The 22,453-nt window shown below is 41.1% G+C and overlaps 1 long non-coding RNA gene across 2 annotated transcripts; it reads left to right on the top strand.

Moving 5' to 3' along the window:
• The first annotated feature begins 8,846 nt into the window (after positions 1–8,846).
• LOC149915370 (uncharacterized) lies at positions 8,847–13,845 on the top strand. 2 transcript variants are annotated; one of them, XR_016459121.1, is made up of 3 exons: positions 8,847–9,094; positions 11,813–11,929; positions 13,448–13,845. It is a non-coding gene; the product is annotated as an uncharacterized LOC149915370 (long non-coding RNA). The 2 variants fall into 2 exon arrangements; XR_016459122.1 differs by lacking the exon at positions 8,847–9,094 and adding an exon at positions 9,809–9,896.
• The last annotated feature ends 8,608 nt before the right edge of the window (positions 13,846–22,453 follow it).

Here is a 22,453-nt window from a genome sequence, read left to right as displayed (position 1 = left end):
TTCAATTAACTTTTTTTGCTTTGTGTGTCACAATTCAATTAAGTGGAAAGCATATTAATCATATAGAACAGGAGTGTATTTAACATGAGATAATGTGCTGGATTTCAGGACTTTGCTACTCTGAATTTGATTCAAACTCAGAATGGTCTGTAGCTTGTTTATGTCTTTGGAAAAGGAAAAGAAGGTATGGGAGTCATCCATGGCGTATTTATCAACTGGAAAAATGATTAGAACTGCATGTGAAGAGCTTGGAACAGTCTTTCTTTGCAAAATATCAAATCCTTGCCTGGCACTGAAAATGTTTTAGTAAGAGGGCAGAAGTGACAACTGGAGGTATCAGAAACCTTTGGAGTGCAGACCATGAGATGTGCTATGCCTAGGTGAAAGGTCCGACTTTCAAAATGTAGGAGGACTTGTTTGGAAAAGACATAGCTGCTTCATGCCTAGGTACCAAACTCCCACACAACTGCGTAGTTCTGAAAATCCCAACGGTCTCTGCCTTTGAAAATCTGCCCCTTCAGATGCGAAGCAGAAGATTTTTCCTTGCAAAGAGAAGAGAATGATGCTCTGGTGGTTTTGGCACTAACGGAGAAGTCAAGAACTCTGCATTTTCCTTTTGACTCTGTCATTGTCTTTGACAAATCATTTACACTTGTGAGCTCTAATTTCCCATCTTAAATTAGGACTCACCCCACTTCCCCCATGGACAGAAGGGTTTGGGAGAATGAGAGGAGTTGTAATAACAAACACAGTTACAGTGTGAGCTCTTCCAGGCTAGGGAGCATCTCTTCACTCTGCAGCATGCGGTGGGGCTGGCTCCCAGCAGCAGTGCAGGAATGCTAAAACGTGCACACATTTATGCTCTGGGCAATGCCTTCCTGCATGACAGAGCTTAATGGCTAGTCCATCCACACTGATGAATGACACAGGTATGAAAAGATTAATTTAGATACCTATCCAAAATACCCAGAGCCTCGCCTTCCTGGCTGCCAAAACGTTACTGGAAATCTCATGGGAGTTGCAATGCTGACTGCTTCTGCCATTTCAGCACTTCCAGCTTGAGCTAAGAGTTGGAAACTTAGCATGTAATAGGATAAAAAATAATGGGATTTGTCAGAAACTTCAAAGAAGTTTGGCTCTACAAGTAAGGAAGGATCCAAGATCGGCAAGATATATATATTTTTTTCTCTTATTCAAGAGGACTCTTAATTACAAAACAAACAGAAGCAGAAAACAGAAAAAAAAAAAAAACTTTTCACTTGCCATATGGTCAGGAGTAGTTGGAAAGAAGAAAAAGTTTCCTTCTCCTGTTTCAGCTGAAAGGTTTTTTATTTATTAGAGATGATTTAAATGCTAAAAGTTTGAAAAGATTAGAATAGAAAACAATAGTGGTTTGATGTGTCAACTTTTCAGAAGGGACCAAAAAGAAAAAAAAGTTAAGCAAAACACAAATGCTGTAGTAAATCATTGTATGTGCTAAATAAATCAGTGTGGTATTGATAAAGCTTCTCTGGCTGCTTCAAGTCACATTTCAAAAAGGTGTTTAAACTAGTGGTTACATCCCATCTGCGATATGCAGTTGCGTAACCAATCAGGTGGGCCAAAAAAGTATCAATAAATAAATCTTTAAGAAACATAAAATGGGATTTGGCTCAAAGGACAATAGGACCTGTGGAAGAAATTTCCACATTAAAAAAACATTGCTCTTTCTGAATCCTGGGGTGAAGAAACAGTTTGAAACGAAGCAGACAATTCCATAATTTTAGGGGGAAAATATTTATTATAACTGAGACAAGTTCACCAAAACATCCAGTCCAAGTTTAATTTAGAAAAAAAATCCTCAGTCCCATGCTGAACTTTGCTAGCAGTCATAAGCTGGAGCATTGTGGATTCAAGGACATGGGAAGTTTTAAGCTTTCTGTATAAGCACTGTTCCTACATTTTTTGTGTTCCAGAGCTGATTTTGCCTTTAATCCTACACCTGGAGACCCAAAGGTTAACTTTGAGCATGGGCCCTACTCTTTTTCCAGAGCTGTGCAATGCATGGCAAGGCATCACTCCCTCCAAAGTATTGGACACACCATAAGCAGAGGGGACTTTTTCCTAAGCCTCGAAAGGACCAAGGGAAGCATCCCCAAACAGGCAGGAAGGATTGAACCTTCCATTGAACCTCTGTACATCAGGTTAGGTATTAGCAAAAATTTCTTCTCCAAAAAGGGTGGTCAGGCACCAGAATGAGCTGCCCAGGCAGGTGGTGGAGTCACCATCCCTGGAGGTGTTCCATAACCATGGGGATGTGGCACTGGGGGACACAGTCAGTGGGAATGGTGGGGTTGGACTTGGAGATCTTGGAGGTCTTTTCCAACCTTAATGATTCTGTCATTCTGTGAACCCTTGTGGTCTGCAATAAACACAGAAAGCAGTGTATTCTGAAAGAGTTATCTCAAGACAGGTTTCTGTGTCTCTGTTTCCATTGCTACACTGGAAAAATATATATATATATATATATCAGAAAAAAAAAATTAGTATTCAAAAAGAAAGGAGTAAAAAGGCTAAAACAAGACACAAGGGCTGAACTTGTGTCCAGGTGTTTGTGTAAAAATTGGGTTTGCTTATTGATTATTCAAGATCACTACCTTTAACATCACAGGTAATGTTTTGTTTTAATGTTTCCCCTCTATTATCAAGCTGTCGTATGGTGCGTGGCTATTTTTTCTGTTGATGAAATTACTGAGTAAAAGAGGATGATATGAAAAACAGCACTGGATAGTTGCATATTATATGTGCATGAAAAATCTGTGCTGGCATGACTCTGTGTAGTGTTTTGCAGGTGAAGTCATTACACCAGAAGACCACATCTTTTGTTTTTGACTCTTGGAAATGCATCAAGCCTGGAACAGGGAAAGGGAAGAGAACAAGACCTTAATTTCTTTTGAATGTAGTTCTTTCTCACTTCATAATTTTAATGCCACTGATGATCAGCCTGAAGTCAGAGCCTGTAAGCTCAGTATTACAAACAGAGGTACCAAGCTAGGGTTCCAAAAGAAGCCCAAAGCTGCTGGTAGGCCATGCTGACAGTTTTCTGTTTTTCAGATTCTGACGAAAATTCAACATTCGAGACAGAAAATAACAAAGCAACTGGAAAAATATTTGACATGGGATTTGTAAAGTGCACGTGTTCATCTCAGTTTTGCCCTATGAGAGACCAATATGATTAACAATGCTCATTTTATGCATTTGCCTGCATAATTTCATTACCTGAACTGTAATAATTGATATGAAATTGTAGTTATAAGCCTGTAGAGTCGTAGAGTCATTCAGGTTGGCAAAGACCTCTAAGATGTCCAAGTCCAACCCCAATCCATTCTCACTGTACCCACTGACCACGTCCCTCAGTGCCACATCTCCTCAGCTCTGGAACACCAGCAGGGATGGTGACTCCCTCACTGCCCTGGGCAGCTGTGCCAGTGCCTGACAGCTCTTTTGAAGACTAAATTTTTCTTAACATTCAACCTGAACCTTCCCTGACACAACTTAAGGCCACCACCTCTTGTCCTAGTGAATATCAGACTGTAAGACAGTTAATCAGAAGAAAAAAAAAGCAACCATTTCTACTGTTCCTTGGAGTTGGGACAATGTTACTGTAGAACACTGCCATTGTCTGAGTTGCTTGGATAGGTCATGGGCAGAGGTAGAAAGTGATAACCAAGGATGCTATCTTCACCCTCCTGTGCCTGTATAGATGCTAATTTAAACCACAATGGTGATTAAAAAAAAAAACACTCTTGTAACTTTGGGAAAAAAGATTCTTGAAAAACAGCCAGACCTTTATATCTGTACTTTATCTCTTTCTGATCTAGAAACTTTGACTCCTATGCAGGCCGTCTTCTTAGTAATTAGACATAGATCAAGTCCTGTGGAAAATGTCCTTAAAATATGGATTTGGGTCATTCAAAAGGGGAAAGCAGGTACAAAAATAAAAAATAAATCCAACTTCGAGCTTCCTTTGGTTATCGTGTTGTTTGGGTTCTAGGGCTTGGTTTTGGTCCATCTTAATAAATAGAGTTGACAAGCACAACCTGCTTAATTCATCATGCATCTGAAATTGGAATAAAGAGCAGATCTATTTCTATTTCTTTACAGGATTGAAGCCTGAAATTATGAAGAATAAAATGTCAAGAAGCTTACTTGAAATAATCAGACGGTTCAGCATCTTTCTTTAATCCATACCCAAAAGTGACCTAGACCCAGAGAGAACACAAAGCTTTCAAGACAATTTCAGAGTTTCTATGAGCTCATGACCTTTTTGTGTAATCTGCATTATAAGTGAAATTGTTTTGCAGTGAACTAGGAAATGATCACTATCCAGCATGTCACTAGGGACTCTTTCAAACGGTATAATTAGAATAATTTCACTTGTATTGGGCAGGGCAGGGATTCAAAAAGCAATTCAGAGGCAAAAGGGCAAGCTGCCAGACCATGCTATGTGGAGCTGAGTTATGTACTTCGTATTTTATTACTCTTCCATGTAGAATCGGGCAGTCATGTATTCAGTAAATGCTGCTATTTGTTGTCTGCAGTCTCTTCTGAAATAGCACCAGTCTGCTCAGGTTCAATACGACTGAGCTAGCAGTGGCTTCAAGAAACACGGTGAAGAAAGTTGTGGTTTGGAAAACGTAGGGTAGAGGTTCTCAAAACCTAAGGCAGTTGGTGTCTTTCTAAGCAGAGGAAAACACTTATATCTCATTGCCCTACAAGTAAAAATGGGAGCAGAGAGATGCCAAGTCCAGGACTTCTGCAGATTTTATGTCTAACTGTCAGTCATTTACATTTATAGAGAGGACAATTTGAGTGTAAGGAAGAATACATTCTTGGAGACAAAGTTTTCATGAGGTTTCCCTAAGTTTTGTGAATGCTTTTCTCCCTGAGCTCTCTCCTTTCCTTGATGCTTTCAGCAAAGTGTTTGCTCAGCCACACACCTCTCCCGCTCTGGGAATATTTGTCTTTTACTCACTGCAGAGAAGATCTGCAGCCTTGGAGGAAAGACACAAACACAGATCAACCCCACAGGGGCTGCATTTACTGCCTCGATCACACCGTTTGCTTTAGTGTTACACTCTCTTATACACTGGATTCCTGGAACCCCCAAAAGGGTTTAGGATAAACAAAATCCTGTTTTATACTTATTTCTTTTCTCCTCATCCAAAAGGTGAAAACATAGGAGATGCTACCTAATTACCAAATCTATCGTAATCCCAAGTTCAGAAGTGGTTTTGGTATATGAAAGACTGTAAACCCTTGTAAGAAAGCATTAGTCTCAGAATCTGTACGTATTGATTTTTAAATAAGTATTTACACATCTTAGAAAACACCCCTAACACTGCTGTGCGTTCATCTGTCCCTGGTAAAAACCCAACCTTATATTCCCAAGGTGGTGTTTTATCTGGCACTGGCAGAAAGCTGTTTAACCCCAAATAGCTGAGGTTCCCTTTAAGATATCTCTCACACAAAGTGCTTACTTCCATTTAAAGACCTGCCGTTCTGGGACAGCCTGGGTGAAGCTGAGGACTTAGCAGTAAGGCGTGCAGGTCCACAATGCCCTCAGGACTCTGCCTTCTCCCAGCCCCTTCTAAGAGGTCTCTCCTCACTCAATAAAGAGGATTTTTCAGGAGCATTGTCTAAAATAATTGATCTTGCTGAAGATCTTTGAAGAGGATTGGCACGGTACAAATGCCATCAGACAGTTGAGTCACAAGACGCCTGCTAAGAACAAATTAAAACCACTTAACCTTGCAAGATGTTACTCCTGCCATTATGATAGCTGCTCCGCTCTGATAAAAGCAAGAATTCTAACCAGCTGATTATTTCATCTCCTTGGCATGGAGATTACAGCACAGCTGCACAGCTGAGATGTCACAATAAAAACGAACGCTTACAAAAGGTTATTCTTTATGTTCTTAGCTTGTAAATGTGAGCAGCCTGCATGATCCATATATGCCAGGAATGTCAACAGTGGCTCGGGGCTGCACCTATGTCCTCTAACCCAGAGCAATGCAAAATTACAAGTGATAAATCCTGAGCTCAAAGCAGCAAAAGAGCCAGTATTTGGACAGAGAAACCTTTCATGTTGGCTTGGGTAACATATAAGCAAAGGAGAACACACTTATCCTGCCAGAAAAGCAGAACAGGTGAACTGCATTAGCTTTCCCCTCTCTCTTGCTGCAAAGATGATAGAATCATAGAATTGTTTGAGTTGGATGTGAAATAGGGTGGGTTTTCTTCCCCCAGTCCTCCCAGGTGGGTGACAGGGAAAGAAAAAAAAAAACAAAAGGAAGGAGTTGTTTGGAGGGCTGTCATTTGCTGTTCTATTTGCTTTAAAGCACTTCTGGTGTAGAAAGCTGACAAATGGCTGTGCTTCCTGGAAGAAAAACCCTTCTGGAGTTTTTGGAGGGTATGAGTGCAGCTGTGCTTTGTACATTTGTGCTTGGTGCATTTGTCAGAAGGGCAAGTTTGCCATGCATTGCAAGTCTGCGGCACTGCTGGAAATTCCTTCTGGTATGTAAGAAAATGTATTCAAGTTGAAACCAAAGCATTACCAAAAAGCAGGGAAAACACACAAGTTTGGGGTAACTTCCATCTTCCAGAGATGATATGGCAGTTTTCCTTTGGGTGGATATCCTCATAACAGCACTAAGGATGATTTTCTCCCACCATTCCTGAAGCAGCACATTAGCAACACTTTATTTCCGAATTTATATCACCACTCTGTGAGCTTTTGGGAAAGGGAGACAGGAGAAGGGAACATTCAGATGACCTGAAAAGCATTACCACCATTTGTAATACGAACCTGAAGCCTGTAAAATGATGACAAGTATGTGATATCGTAACATTCTGGCTGACATTTCAGAGTACAAATATCCACATCTTCATCCAGATTGCAAAATATTAATGATTTCAAATGGAAAAATCTAATGGGCTAAACGCTGTTTTTTCTCCTTCTATTTTAGGGACACCTAAAATATGCTTTTGTTGTTTTCTAAGAGAAAACAAAGCATATTCTGGAAGTGAAATGGCTCCAGTTTAAGCGTTAGGAAAAAGCAAAACCCAGGTTTCAATTTTGTGCACACACACACAGTGCCAGTTTAAAGATCAACGTACTTCTTGGTTTGAAATTATCTCTTTCTTTTTTAATAATTAATAATATGGTGCCAAATGCTGAAAATCATAATACTTTGATACTTTTCTGACACTTTAGGTTGTTAACCAGTGGTTGGCAGTGGTCATATAGGCTTTTTCCTCAATTTCTCTGTTTCAGCTTCTGGGTGCTGAGACAATTCCGGAGCAGTGAGGTTGAGTTCAACACCACCCAATGACATTCAAAGTAACTCTCAAGAGCAACTTTCTTGGATTTTCCTTCAGAAAATTACCAACTTCCCTATATTCCCAAACACATACGGAAGGGTCTCTGTTCTCCTCTCTATTTCATGTTCCTTCTCTTCATCCACGCAGACCCTGGGATTTTGGTGGGCTTTCTGGGAGTCGGTTTTTAAGACCCAGCAGGCAGCTCGCCAGCCCCATGGTCAGGTGCAGTAATCCAAGGAGTGTATAATTTTCAATTGCACACTCACAAATTAAGCTGCAGCTGCTGCCCACAGTTAACCTGATCTGCTCCCTGAGACATCATTAGGGAAAATCAATTAATTTTTCCATTCTCCCAAACGGTGCCGAGGTTGAATAAGAAGAGAAGGAAAAGAAAAGGGGGAGAAAAAGAGGACTTCTGTGTCTATTGTGTTGGAAAGACAAAACCAATGGTATTGAGTAGCCAGGTTAACACAGGTCAGTTACAGCTAGAAAGGAGATACAAGTAGCTTGTATTCCATTTTATAAATGAAAATGAGAGCTGGTCAACCATGAAACCAACCTGCCTGCTACTCAAGCACAGCTTCCTTACTTCTTCACCAGATGCTTTTTTCCATGTGCTTCTGCTTTATAATTCTGGCTTGAGATTACTTAAAGGTGAACGGAAAACGCTGTATTAAAGAAAACCCTACCCTGAAAAACTTGTTTCGAACTCCTCAAGGTTCAGGGATTTGTTATAATTCATTAAAAATTAACTGTAAAATAAGTCTCTGGAAAATGGGATATGTTACAGGGGTGTTTTTGTTTTTGTTTTCAATAATCCTGGGCCAGACATGGAAAAAAAAAGACAAAGATGACACTTAATTGAAACTCACTGCACAGGCAAAAGATAGGCTTCTGAAGTAAAACCCATTAGGGTGGCTTTTATGAAATGAAATGAAGCTGAGAGCATTCCAGGTTTTAATGGAAATTAAAAATACCATTTTTAGGGATGGACGTTTCGATTTGGATATATTAATTTTTAGAAATGCTGTTGTTGATGTTCCCTAGAAGAAAAACTTTTATTTGGCAGAGGAGATTAAATGCTCAACTCAAAACACTATTTTTGCAAATTCTTCTTTGAGAGTGAGCAGATTTTGATGGTAAACTGGAATGAATCATCAAGAACTGAGCTGAGAATTAATCCTATTCAGACAATCCTACTGAAACTTTAACTAATTACTTGTTGGAATTATATTTTCTTATGGAAATTATAGCTAAAAGGAAAATAAACCCAAACCATTTCAGGAGAAAACAACCTTAACACTTCTTCTGAAAACCTTGCACTAGAACCATATTAATGAGTTGCAGCTATGTACTAATTTTTTTTATATAAACTGAATAAACAAACGTATCCTAGCTAGAACAGAGCTGAGCTTCACGCATCAACATACCCAATCCAGAGTTTTCAGATCATTGGTAAAACACCATTCACAGCCAACTGAACATTTTTTTTATGAAAGCATTGAGTGATGTGACCAAAAAAAAAAACCCAGAACCTTTTCTGAGCACGAAGCAGATGATACAACAGCCCTGTGCAACCTCCAAAGGCTACTAGCAGCATTCTGTGCAATGGTGAGGCTTCTCCTCTTGCACAAAAGCAAGAGGAAATGAATCACAGTAACCGAGCAGCATCCAGTATGTCAGCACCTAGCAACGTCAGGTCCTGGAACCGCACAATTGTAGGATCACTAAGGTAGGAAAAGACCTCTCAGATCACCAAGTCCAACCCCAACCCATCCCCATCGTGCACACTGACCATGTCCCACAGTGCCACGTCTCCACATTGAAGCATCCTATTCACTGAAAACTTATCTACGGGGACACACTAGAGCTGAGAGCTGAAGGTTTTGTTTAAATTTAAAGTCTGGGTGCCTGGGGTGAAGGAGAAGACAACAGGCTTTGTGGGTCAATCATTACTGAGCTGCAGTTGTGATGGAGCCGCAGCAAAAGAAGGGAAAAGTTGCAAAACCCACACTCAAAAAGCAACAACAAGCAAAGAGATCTATATTTTGCCTTTTCTACTTCACACTACATTCCATTTTTTTTTTTTTTCTCCCCAAATCATAAAACTTACCAAAATATTGCAAAGTGTGAAGTTTGTAACGAAAAAAGGGATCAGAGAGAGGTGTGGGCAATCCCTCCTCTGCACCCAAAGAGATGCCAACCACATGAGCAGAGATACCAGCAGGGAGAAGCCATACATTTATTCAGAGATCAGTATCACCCCAACCAGATGCCATAACAGACCTGAACGATCACATCGCTAAGTAATTAACTAAGTAATCAATTAATTAATTATAAAGGAAAGTTACTCTTGTAACATAAATCACTTCAGGAGCTCTGGTTACAGAAATTAAGTGTTTACTAAAAGAACTAAAGAAACAGAGCCCCATTGTTTGCAGGAGAGGTTCCCTTATCCTTAATTAACGCTTCTGAGTGTAGGTAGCACTCAGATGACCGAAGACCAAATCATCCACGGGTGTAAATGAGCACAGGTGAGGATCAGTGCTCCTTAGAGTCATTGATTGCCTGGCTCTAGATTTCAGCAATTAACAGAATAACTCCAGAACACACAAAGTTTTCATTACTTTTTGATAAAAGACACTCAAGTAGACTTTTCTTTCCCACTAACAATTTTACACCTTTTTTTTTTTTCTTTTTTTTTTTCCCTCCAGCACTTGAGCATCACTCAGACTAACCACACTCCATCAAGAGTGGATCTGAACATGGCCTCTAACCATTGCTGAAATATCATGCTTTTTATTTTTTCTATCTATCCCTCTTCTGTAAAATGTTTATCTCGTCCTATGCCTATAATTTCTGCTTTAAAGTGCAGACTCTGGGGAAATGCACACTGTCCTGTACAAATACTTTGGAACCTTGGGTTCCACCTCTACAACCTACAGAGAAAGTTGCTTGGGGACAACAGTGGAAGTTTCCATCAGCGTTGCTGCCAGCCACTAGTATCACTCAACATGGGGAAGAACCAAGCAAGATGTGTGCAACTAGCATGTATTTTAAAAGAGCTTGACTTGAAATCATCTAAATCAACTTAGATTCAATATGTGAAGCAGAGATCTGTGCTCTCAGTAGCCAAAATGGGGTCATTCATCTCCAGCATAGCGATCTGATATGCTGCAGAATATTGAAACTCATCTTTTTTCCCTCCTCTTTCCTTTCTTTTCTTGGGAGAGGTGGTACAGTTTCTCAGAGTCATAAGAAAGGTGTTTGAATTTGTTTTGCTGGAGGTAACCCTGCAACCTAAGATGAAAGCAAGGGCTCAGCAGATTGAAGGGAACAATGGAGATCCAATTCCTTTTTCAGGAAGAGATCACTGTGAAAAATTTTGATAACCAATACCCCTAGTTTTGTTCTGTGATTGGAGAGGAGCTTATATCTCTTAGATGCCACAGTTCTATTTATAACAACGCTTTAAGTTTCCTTGGAAAGGAGCAAAACTTTCAGGCTAGCAATGCATTCTGAGGCAGCAATTGGGATCTTCAGTAGAATGGACCATCCAAGTGCACCAAGAAGGCAAAGTGAAGCACTGGTATTATATACAGTGAGGTGCAGGAGTTGCCCTGGTAGAAGAACTGCATGTGAGTGTGGTCAGTGGTGTGAGATGAATAAAGACACCTCTCCAGGCAGTGGTGAGATAGCACCAGTCTGGTGTTATAAAATTAAGATCAGACAAACCTCTGGATAAAATCAGCCATTCAAAGTCCAAAGCAAGACATGTGCTGCACGGGAAGGAGCAGAGTTAAGTAAGATGCCCCATGGGGAGAGCAAAGCCAGGACAGAAAATTCCATCCCATCACCTCCCCAAAGCCGGCCAGGCTCTGTGCACCTGTGGCTTATCAGCTTCACAAAGCTGCCTGGGCTGTTTCCATGAGAGCTTGCTGGAAGCCCTCCCGGTTTCACAGAGCCTCAGAGTCTGTGTTCTTGTAACTGTGTTGGATCATCCATTTGACTGCTAACGCCGCTGCGTTTTAACACTTCCAACAGGAAGATTCATCGGTACGGACCCAACCGGTGACAAACCTGCTCTTTTGACAAGAGTTAAAAATACCTATTAAGATGGCTTTGCACGGATATGAGCAGAAGTACATAAAAGCAGATGTCAGTTATTTAATTGGCTTAGTCTTTTGTTCTCTGCTGAGTCAGACAAAAAGCTCAGAGATCTGTCATTATGCAGCTTTTCTTATCTATGAAGTCTGAATCTATTATACTGAGGTAGCACGTTTTTAATCCACTCTGCTCAGTATGACCTCATGGCTGCGAGATTGCATTGTCATATATAAACACTTAATTGTGTGGGCTTCATGCGGACACCGGGGGATTAAACATGATGGATTCAAACGTGAGAGAGCTAAATGCAGAGTATTGGCCTCATATTTTTTTTTTTTCCTAGGGAGAGGACACGATACATTTATCTGGTGCCAAGCAATTCACTTTTTATGCAGTACTGAACATTACCCATATAGAGGCGATGGATTTCTTTGCAGTTTGTTCCTGTTCTAACAAGAATGTGAGTTTTGCAGGGGTGCAACAGGTCACAATTCAGATCTGCTTTTTTCAGCTGATCACTTGAACAAGCTGAGCTTTATCTCGGTAGTCTCTCTCCTGAAAGAGATGTTTCTGAATTTCTCTGCTTTTTTTTTTTTTTAACTTTCCCAAAATGGGGTAAGAGATGATAATGCTGAAATGATACTACAGTGACATAACAAAGAACAGTAAAGGTCAGACCAGATTAATTTGCTACAGGATCAGCTGGAGAATATTAAACCTCTTAACTGTAATCCTTTGATAACCAGTCCTATAATGTAATCATCAGTGTACATCCAATAACATCCATGTTAATTACTTCAGAGTTATATGTTTCGTTTTTAATCAAAAGACAAACTTTGAAGGATGCTGGCACTCTCCCCCACATCCCAAAAATTAAAGTAACTCTTTTTAAGTAGAAAGAGACTATTTTTATGAGGCGGCTGGGGAAAAGTCAGCCTGGAAAATGTCCTTACGAAGGAAGCGTCTGTCACAAGTCAAAATGTTATCACTGGTCCCTGGGGAGGGGCAGCCTAGGTACAAACAGAAGGGCAGTGCTCAGGGCTGAGATTGAACAGGCAAAGTGCAGATTCTGCAGTTTGGAGAGCATTATCAAGCTGCATCTGAGCAGCTCACCCCAAATTTTGGGGAAGTATAAAAAGTCCAGTGTAACTCCAGGAGGAAGAGGGTTTATCTGAGCACAAAGAATTTAATATTCCTGGGGAGGGGGCAGCTGCCTTTTACAGGATTGCAGGAGCACGGAGTGAAAGCTGTGTCCCCAGGGCCACATCATTGCCCTGTGGAGTAGAGCCCACCTTGGGGACACTTCCAGCCCACTGTGCCCCAGTGGGCAGTGGTTCATCTGCTGTGTGGACACACAGACAGCACCAGGCTGTGACCATCCCAGAAATCATTAACTACCCTCTGAAGCAAGAGTGGGAGTTCTGCACAGCTTGTGTGCTCAGATGTCTTCCAGATAGGTGGAAAAATGGGAAAGGAGAAGAAAAAAGTGTGGATTGATCCAAGCCAAAAAAGTGGCAATGCTGAAACATTGATGGTGCTGGTTAAGGTGCTACAGTGTGCTTTGGAAGACTGTCTGCTAATTTGGTGCCTAAATAGGAAACTTGAGGTGTAATTTTAAGCATTCACAGTGTAACTGTTAGTAAATTGTTGGTACAGAAGTTAGCTAAGCCTTCCCTTCTCTCTCCAAAAGAGCAGAGATGGAGCTGGAGTGGATCTGGGTAAAATGCTCCAACTTTTAACAGAAAGAGCAAATGCTGTTTTCCTCAGAGTAGCTCGTAAAGTCTCATAGTTCTTGGGAAAAAAATAATCCCATGGGTACTCTGAGAAAGAGTATTTATACATGACTTCAGTTCCAAATGTGACGTAAAAGTCTGGATGTACCCAATTTTAACAAAGTCCTTTTTGATCCTCACAATGTCATTATTTCACAGTGCAATCTCACGTTTCCATATCTCCTGACTCTCAATATCCTTTCTAGTGAAATCTGCTGAACAAAGATGGAGGTGAACAAATGAATTCATGAGCGACTGCTGGGCTGAGGCATAAACTCCTCCAGAACAAAATAATGCAGGATGGATGGGTGCTGTGCTCGTGAACACATCCCAGTCCTGGACGTCAGCATGGGCACTTTGTGCCCAGCAGAGCTTTGTGCCATAACAAAGTGCTGAAAGGATTTATTCAGAGATGAAGATGAGTCTGGGAGGTCTCTTCAAACTGACTTGCAGCTTTTGTCATATCCTTCCTTCGCTAAAAACTACAATCTAAACCAAATGCTTCCATCAAAACCAAAATCACTTGGACAAACCCATGAAGAAACAGCATGCGTACTTTACACTGATGACTGATCCCCATATGTGATTGTACTTAAAAAAATTAGAAAGGAAAGTTGACCTCGGGGCAATTCTTGCTCTGGGTTGTGCTGTAATGCAATAGGATTTATAAATCTTTAATTGCAGTTGGTTTGTTATAAATGTTTAATGATAACATGATGTCCAAATGGCTGTTGGAGGGTATTAGTGACTAGGCAGAATTACAAAGCTGCAGTGCTGTAAGTAACCTAGCAATGGGCAGAAGATACAAGGGATTCACAACTGTTCTAAATATGTGCCAGGGATAACGGGGTGTGTGGTGCGTGTGTATGCGCACAAGGATGTGCGTGTGCACGGATTTACATAGCAATAATTCAATCAGCTTGCCTGGAAATTCTCAGTTTGTGTGGGAAGACCATTGAATCACTTGAAATGGCTTTTAATTAAACCTTTAAAGGTTCGTTTCGTCAAAAAAATTCTCAGAGCTCACACTGCTCCTTGGCACCCCAGCCCTCTGCACGCTGGTATGGAAGCCTCCCCACCTATAGGTCACAGCCAGCCCTACAGCATAGGCTGTTCTGATCCACTTGTTCCCTTTCTTCTCCTGTTTCTTCATGGGATTGATGAGAGAAGCAAGAGGAGAGGACCCCACCAGGTACGATGGGTGTTTTGGCTAAGAGTCAATTAAAAAGAGACATAATCACAGAATCATCTGACTTGGAAGGAATGGAAACCTAAGGCCGTCTGGTCCAACCCCCTGCAATGAGCAGGGACATCTACATCTCCATCAGTGCTCAGAGCCCATCCAGCCTGATCTGAATGTCACCAGGGATGGGGCACCACCACCTCTCCAGGCAATCTGTACCAGCACCTCACCACTGTTACTGTAAAACACATTTTTCTTATGTCTAGTCCAAATCTCCCCTCCTTTCATTTGAAACCATTTCCCCTTGTCCTATCACAACAACCCTGACAAAGAATCTGTCCCTTTCTTTCTTACAGCCCCCCTTTATATGTATACATAGTATATGTCTAGATACATATACACAAAATACATACATTGGTGATCTGTTGTTGTTTTGTGTTTGTTTGTTTGTTTCAGAAGGGAAGATAAAGCAGTACTGAAAGCTCATGGCTGTCCTCACTCATCTGGCTTCCTGAAGCTTTTACTCTGCACCATTTACCCTGCATAAATCAATTGCCAGAATATTAGTGCTTTGCTTCCTTGTTTACTCTGAAAGATTATGTCCCATTAGCAGATTTGTCTTGTAATTGAACTGAAGTGTAAAATGCCAATGTTCTGACAGCCTCAATAGACAGGATTAACTGCTGCAGACATTTCTGTCCTCTTTTGAAACATTTTGATTGAGTATAATTAATCCAACTGAACTGATAGGATGATGGATGCTTCCAGCCACGGTGGTTTGCAAAGTTGAGCAAGGCTGGGCATATAGATCACAACGAGATAAAGAGGTAATGACAGACAATGGCTTCTGTTTTTATAGAGCACTTTTTCACTCCATACAGCTACATCACAGTGGCAAAGCATAAACATCCCTCTGTGCACAGTTTCACTGAAAGACACAGAGAACAGTGATGGGTACAGGGTTTTCTGAAAGCTGCAAAGGAAACCCATGGTCCTGCTCTGCTGTCCATCCTGGGCTCTGTCACTGCCCTTTACTTACTGTTCTTTAACATTGTCCTCCAGCCACATCTGCTCTAAAGGCTCAGGGCCAGCACAGTGACTGAGGGATATAGCATTTATTATATGTGGGATAATGGAAAGGGAGATATCAGCCTCACAGGTACCCAAACCCAGGGTTAAGAATGGGGGAAATGTCCCGGGTTTGCAGGCATTTTGATGTCTCCACTTTTTTCTCCTGCTGCTTTTAACCCTTTTGCATGAGCACTTCAAGATGAAAGGTTTTACAAACCGAGGACAAATAGATGCTTTGCAGTTCTCCAGGGCACAGCCTTCAAGTACTGCTCACAGAGGCATCATTGTTCTAGTTTAGCAGAAGTATTTGAGCCTCTTGTCTCCGACCAAAATTAAGTTAGAAATCTTGTAAAAAAAAAATAAAATGGTATTATTGCGGTTAGTTCCTCTTACCAATACTGGAATTACAGAAGCATGAAACAATGAATAAAAGGGAAAAAATCAGAAGATACGTGTCACCACGTGCCTTTATTTTCAATTGCTATCAAGAGAAAACCATTACTATTTCCTACATGTGCAAAAATAACACCTACAGTTTGGCTCCTTGGGCTCCTGCAAGCTCTTGAGCACCAGGCATAACTCATGTTATAAATCAAGAGGCAAAATGAAATTATATCTAAAGAGATCAAATGATTTGCGCTTCAGCTGGATTTCTGCAGCCCTCTGCTCATGGGCTGGAAGGTCAGCAAGTGGAGAGCTCGGGGAGTCATATTCTGCTTTATTATATAACACCTATCTCCGGAATTAAAGCTTAATCCCAAGCTGGGGCTTGGAGAACAAATCAGACAGGAGTTGCCTGTATTATCAGTAACAAAACCACCCTGCTTTTGGATGGTACAGTAACAGGCATAAGCAATCAGGATGTTTTTCAATCTGAGCCACCATGTAAGGGAAATGAAGCTGCTAGTTCTCCTTTGCTGCAAGGCTACAGCAGCTGTCCAGAAAATAAAGGTTCTGGCCAGCACTTTTGATGAAACAGAACTTGCTATGGCATTGGGTGCCAAACATGCTGCCGATAGAAGCAATAAATCCACATCCAAAGCCTAAAAATAATATTGGGATTGTTTTAAATTAAGGTTACGGGATATGGATTTAATTAGACCCTGCATGGATTCTGAATAGCAGTTATTACATATTTGTTCAGGTTTAAGTATTTTTATAGGATTTTTTTTTAATCCTGTTGGAATACTTTTCCTATGGGATGAGGATCATCTTTGTGAGAGGAATAATGGTCTTGTGGTTAAGGCTGGCCTGAGACATAGGAGATCTGTGCTTGATTGCTGGCTCTACCATAGACACTCTGTGTGAGCTTGGGCAAGCCATGTAACAACCAGCTTTTTCTTCTTAAAATAAAAGTCCAAGGCCCATTTAAGCATCTAAAAGATGCAGCTGCTGAGAACTGCTTAATGCTCTGCATTAAAAAGAGGAAAAAAGAAGAAGAAAGCTGGCTGCCTATCTAAGAGTTGTCCTCTTTTGGTCCTTTCAGTGCATGCTGAGAATTTCTGAACTTTTCTTCCTTCGTGTTTTTATTCTTCATCTGTACAGCAAACCCATAGCACTCCTCTCACACACAGAGATTCTGAAAGTGCTTGCACAGCTCCACATGGGGTGTAGGACTGGGATGAGGTTAGAATGGTTTTACTTTGGTTTTTATACCAACAGTGGGTGAAAATATGAGAAATATCATTGCTCCTTGCCAAACTGGTTGGCCTACTGCTGCAAACCACCCATCAAAAGGAGGTGGCAGTGGGACGGTCATTCCAGTGTGAATGCCATTGGGGTTCAGTGGATGGTGTCTGGGTGTGGGGAGTGGAGTATTTGTTTATGGCTCCCTCCAGCACTTGATTTTCAAACTGGTCATGCATAACGTTGACTCATTCTGCCCCTGGTTTAAACCACATGCTGCACGAGGTGGGGGCTCAGAAGACGACCCGTCAGCCTTCAGGATATGTTCTCCAAGCAAAGGCTTCTCCTCTGCTTTCTCTGCAAGTCCTCCTCCTTGTTAAGTAGTTGAAAATGGCAATTAAGGCTGTCTTTGTCAATGAAAGCACAAAGCTCTTCCTGAGTAGCCTTTCAGATGCTGTGCTAAGGGCTGATATTTTCTCCTGCTATAAAGTCACCTGCTACAATTACCTGTGCTGCTCACATGCTCCCATTCTCTTGCTATAGATAAGCAGCTCTGCATTTATTAATATTTTAAAATATTAATTACCAGTGGCATTGGCAAAGTATCTGGTCCCTTAATTGCTATGAGCTGAGGGAGTGCAGATGAAAGGTTGCACTGCTTTGTCCATTTGGCCTTGTGAGAGCTCTAGGCACCCCCTGGGACAAGACATTGGGCTGGGTTGGGAGTCTGGGTTCTCATCCTGTGGAACATTACAGGGCTATGAATGCAACTTGTCTTCTTTCCTGTGAACATCAGTACTTGCAAAGCCACTTCAACACCACATTCAAGACAACTTTTCCTTGCTTCTCATCTACTTTTACTTGCTGAGCATGAACTTGCCCTAGTGCTAGTCATGTGGGATGGCACCTCAGTATCCCAGTAACAGTTCTGGTGACACTGGGACAATTGGATAGAGAAAACCTCTCCGTTCTGTGCCTGTTTCCAGTGGAAATTTTTTCTTTTCCTTTTATTTCCTATTTTTTTTATTAGTAGTATGCCCCCCAAAATATAAAAAATGTCCCATGTGAATTTCCATCTGTTTCTGCTGGCCAGTACACTCGGGTTTCAACTCTGGAGTGTGTCCAGAATGGAACACATTTGCAATATATTTCCTGAGTCTCATACAGCAGTTGGGTGAGTTTCCCTCCAACAGCTGTGTAAGAATCAAAAGATAAAAACAGATCTGGCGTTTGTGTCCACCCGGAGCACAGGCTGTGAGCAGTGCTACAGGAGCTGACTGCTGGAGCCCATGGCATCCCCAAGCAGCTATTCATGTGGCTTTGGAAAGGATTAAAATTGATGTAATCGATGAAGATGTTAAAGAGCACTGGTCCCAGTACTAACTTCTGAGGGACACCACTTGTCACTGTCCTCCATCTGGACGTTGAGCAGTTGACCACCACTCCCTGGGTACAACCAGTTCCTCGTCAGCTGAACAGTTCACCCATCAAATCCATATCTTTCCAATCTGGAGAGAAGGAAGTTGTGGGGTACTGTGTCAAAGGCCATACTGAAGTCTTTCAGTGGTTCTTCCCTTGTTCACGGATGCAGTTATGTCATACGAGCCCAATGGTCCGTGAACCAGAATGGCCCCAAAAACAGTTATTGCCAGAGAGAAATTTGGAGGGAAAAAGAATAGGAAAAAAAAAAAAACAAAAAAAACCCAGAAAAACAAGGATGAATGCCTGCCTGGCTATGTCCAAAGTGCTGTTTGAATTATTTAATCTAGTATTATTTCAATGAATACAAATGTATTTGGACTATTAACTTATGTCAGTAAAATCATTCTGAAAATCAACCTGACAGCCACCCATAATAACTCCCTGCTCCTGACTTAATCAGTTAATATTCCTTTTCATCTCTGTCTCTTGGGCTCAGTTAAGCTATGGTGAAAAGAAATGATCTCGAAGGACTCAGAAATATGTTCCAAATATTCTATGGCACATATCTGAAAAATTCCAGGAAAATCTCACTCTTATCAGGAGTTCTCCTCTCTGTGCTCTTGTAAAGGTTAAAGATAAATCTCAGTCAGTTTACAGCTAGGAAACAGGCTAAGATGGGTCACTTCGTATGACAGATGGATTAATATTATTTCTGATTGATCTTAAGGAGGTCACTCAAGATTGACTTGCCAGAGGCAGGTAGCTGAAATGAAACTGTACTTTCTCTGCTTCCAACACATCACAGGAGCCATAACAGCAGTATCATCACTGGGCACTCCTTCAGTGCCTGTCAACAGGATATTGCAAAGTACTTTATCAGTAGGAATTAATTAGCTCATACAGTGTGAGGTCAGAGTTATAAGCCTGCTTTTAAACTGAAGTAAATGAAGGTGCAGACAATTTAAGTGACACTTGACAGAACACTTCTTTGTGATGGATAAAGCCAGGAATTCACTTCCCTGTTACTGCTTTGCCTTGTCTTTTCCTCTAACTGAACTAGCACTCCCAGTAATTGCTTGGGAAGGTGTGCTGCAAAGTTTCTTTGGCCTGATAACACCATTTAAGCACCCTAGAAACAGCACTAATTCACCATATGGCCAACATCATTCAATTCCAGCTATAAAATCCATACTAACCCAAATCCAAACAAACACAAGCATGTTTTCTTATTACCCACTTAATATTTGCTTCTTCTTTCCTTGTAAAGGACGTATGTTTTTGAACGATTCACTTCACACATAGCCCACAATGAGATCTGTTTGCAGGTGGGCTTTTGTTCCCAGCCTTACTACACTTCCCTATTTGCTTCTTGCATAGAAGCATTTGAACAGTCTTCAGTAACTGGACTGCTTTGCTGACAAAGAAAAAGGGTTTGATCACAGAGACAAAAGCATTGCAGGCTCCCCAGGAGATCATAAAGTTAAACTGTAGTTCCATTGATTCATGGCCTATGTGTTTCAACAATGAAAACAGAAAACAACATTGAGCTTAGCCTTGTTGAATCCAAAAAATGAGTCTACCAGTAGACTGGAATATAGAGGATAAATGCTCTCACCATGGCTGGATTTTAGCAAGAGTTGAAACATCATCCTTCCTGCATCTGAAGAGGGACAAATTATTATGAATATTTTAAGAAAACAAATTTTAAAAATAATAATAATTAAAAAAAACAAAACAAAACAGAAGGAAAAGCAGCTGAAATTTGGACTCTTCAGGCTGTGCAGTGCAGAGGACATAGTGACTTTCCTCTCCTCTCTGCCTTGTTGATGCTTCTGCTCTCAGATTGAACTTAGCATTAACTCTACCTTCGCGACTTCCATAAACTTGAAAATAGGCAAACTTGGTGATCTCAGTTTTACCAGCCATTCAACTTGTGGCAATAATATTTATCAGGAAAAGGCGGGGGGTTTGAAGGATGTTTGCAACCGTGGGGGGAAGGTGGCAGTAAAAGCTTGTGCTTCATATAAATTGTATAATGGGCATTGACTGGGTGAGCACTGACTGAAGACCGAGTGGCATTCCTGGCCTCTGACAGGAAGACATCCATTCACCTTTTATGTCCATTCTTGCAGCTGTAAGTGGAATCTTTGTCTGATGGACTATTGCCAGTGCATTCCTGAGATGGGAGACTACTTCTGCTTTTGTGTAAGATGTGCATTCGTTCTTTTTCACATCAGTAATACATTACACAAAACAGCATCAAGCGTGATTCAGAAAGAAAGGGGGATTAGAGGTACCACACAGTACAAAGCATACCACACGTGCCAGACAAAGTCACAGGTTCAAGCAATAAGCAGATGGAGACATAGCAAGAGGACAGGAGTAGTGTGGAAATGTACTTAGGAAGCTGATCTTCGTTTTTGTTGGAGAGCAACAACAAAAACATGTTGGAGAGGTTTTGGATTCAGCAGCTGCATCATAAGCTGAGTAAGTTGTATCTTAAAACATTAGCCTCTGTGCTCCTAGTGGAAGGTAGATCCAAGCCCTCCTTGCTCAGGCTGCTGGTTTTTGGTGCCCATCCTAATTGTATTCAGCTCCATTTTAGTGCCATTTGTTCTTCTGCTAAGGCTTGCTTTAACTTACAGTTTTCTTTCCTCTGGCATTTACCTCCAGAAGTATTTATGCAATCCTTTCTCCAGAACTATAATTTCAAGGATAAATAAATGGAGGCCTTCAATTTCATCTCATAAGAATAACTCTACAGATAATACACAGACTTCTCATTTACAGCTCAAATTTATGATATTGCCACTTGTGTCTCCTAGAGAGATGCCTCTGAACACACTCTAGGACTGATGTGATTATTTCATGGGTAATTCAAACAGATTCTACACAATCACATTGCAACTTTCTCAGTTCCTGTGCTCGGCTCTGCTAACAAGGTCTCTGCTCATATCACCACCCATGAATTTCCATCCAACAGAAATGCTATGTTCAAAATGCCTTGTGCCATGTACAAAGCAGTTTGAGAAACATAGTAAAACTGACTGACACTGATACACTGCCCTCCTGAAAAGCGTCCAATTATTCTACAAAAACAGACAATTTCAGCTACACCCTTCCACTGAAATGCAGACAGCTTCAAGTGTGGAAGGTGGAATCTATTAAATGCCAACGACCAGTCTTATCTGACAAGCAGTAAATCATCCTCACTAATGGAAAGAGAAATTTTGGGAGGCAAAAAAGTAATGAGGTTTGCTCAGTTCACCAGTGTTGCTGACTATACTCTTATGAAACATGCCATGGGATCTTTAATGATGTGGTATTTCATGAGTAAGAAGAATCTTTTCAATGTGACAGCTGAGGGATGCCAAATGCTAAACACAAAGCTCCCTAACTTCACAAGTGTTTGTCCTGACTCAAAGGGAGTAGTGCCACCTACTGAACCAGCAGCACCGTTCCTGCCACAGCTGTATTCTAATGCAACTTATTTGGTTGAAGCCCATGGTCTCCCAGATGATGCACTTCCCTTCCCAAGAGCAGCAGGTGCAGGACACAATGACTCATTTTGATGATGTAGATATGTCAGTGGTGGAGTAATGTTACTTGCTCTATGGCACTTTAGTATTACCTTCAGAATGAATATAGCCATCGTTTGGGAAAGGTAAGAGAGAGGTGAAGTTGGAATCAAGAGAGTAATTGTAACGTGCTACTGCTTCCTCAGTAAAAGACAGGGTTCAAGACAGTCATTACTGCAATGATGAAAGTGCCAATTACACTGGTTATCAGTTTTCTTTTTGGAAATAATCCCAGTTATCTCCTTCACACCTTCTTTTACTTTACTTCTCCAAATTAGTCACACATACACCTGTGCTTTCTATAGTTGATATTACTGAAGGGTTCAACTCTT

This window comes from Phasianus colchicus, chromosome 20, assembly GCF_987193195.1.
Source record: "Phasianus colchicus chromosome 20, bPhaCol1.hap1.1, whole genome shotgun sequence".
NCBI lineage: Eukaryota > Metazoa > Chordata > Aves > Galliformes > Phasianidae > Phasianus > Phasianus colchicus.
The sequence above is the reverse complement of the archived record's forward strand: the minus strand, read 5'-3'. Positions and strand labels throughout refer to the sequence as shown.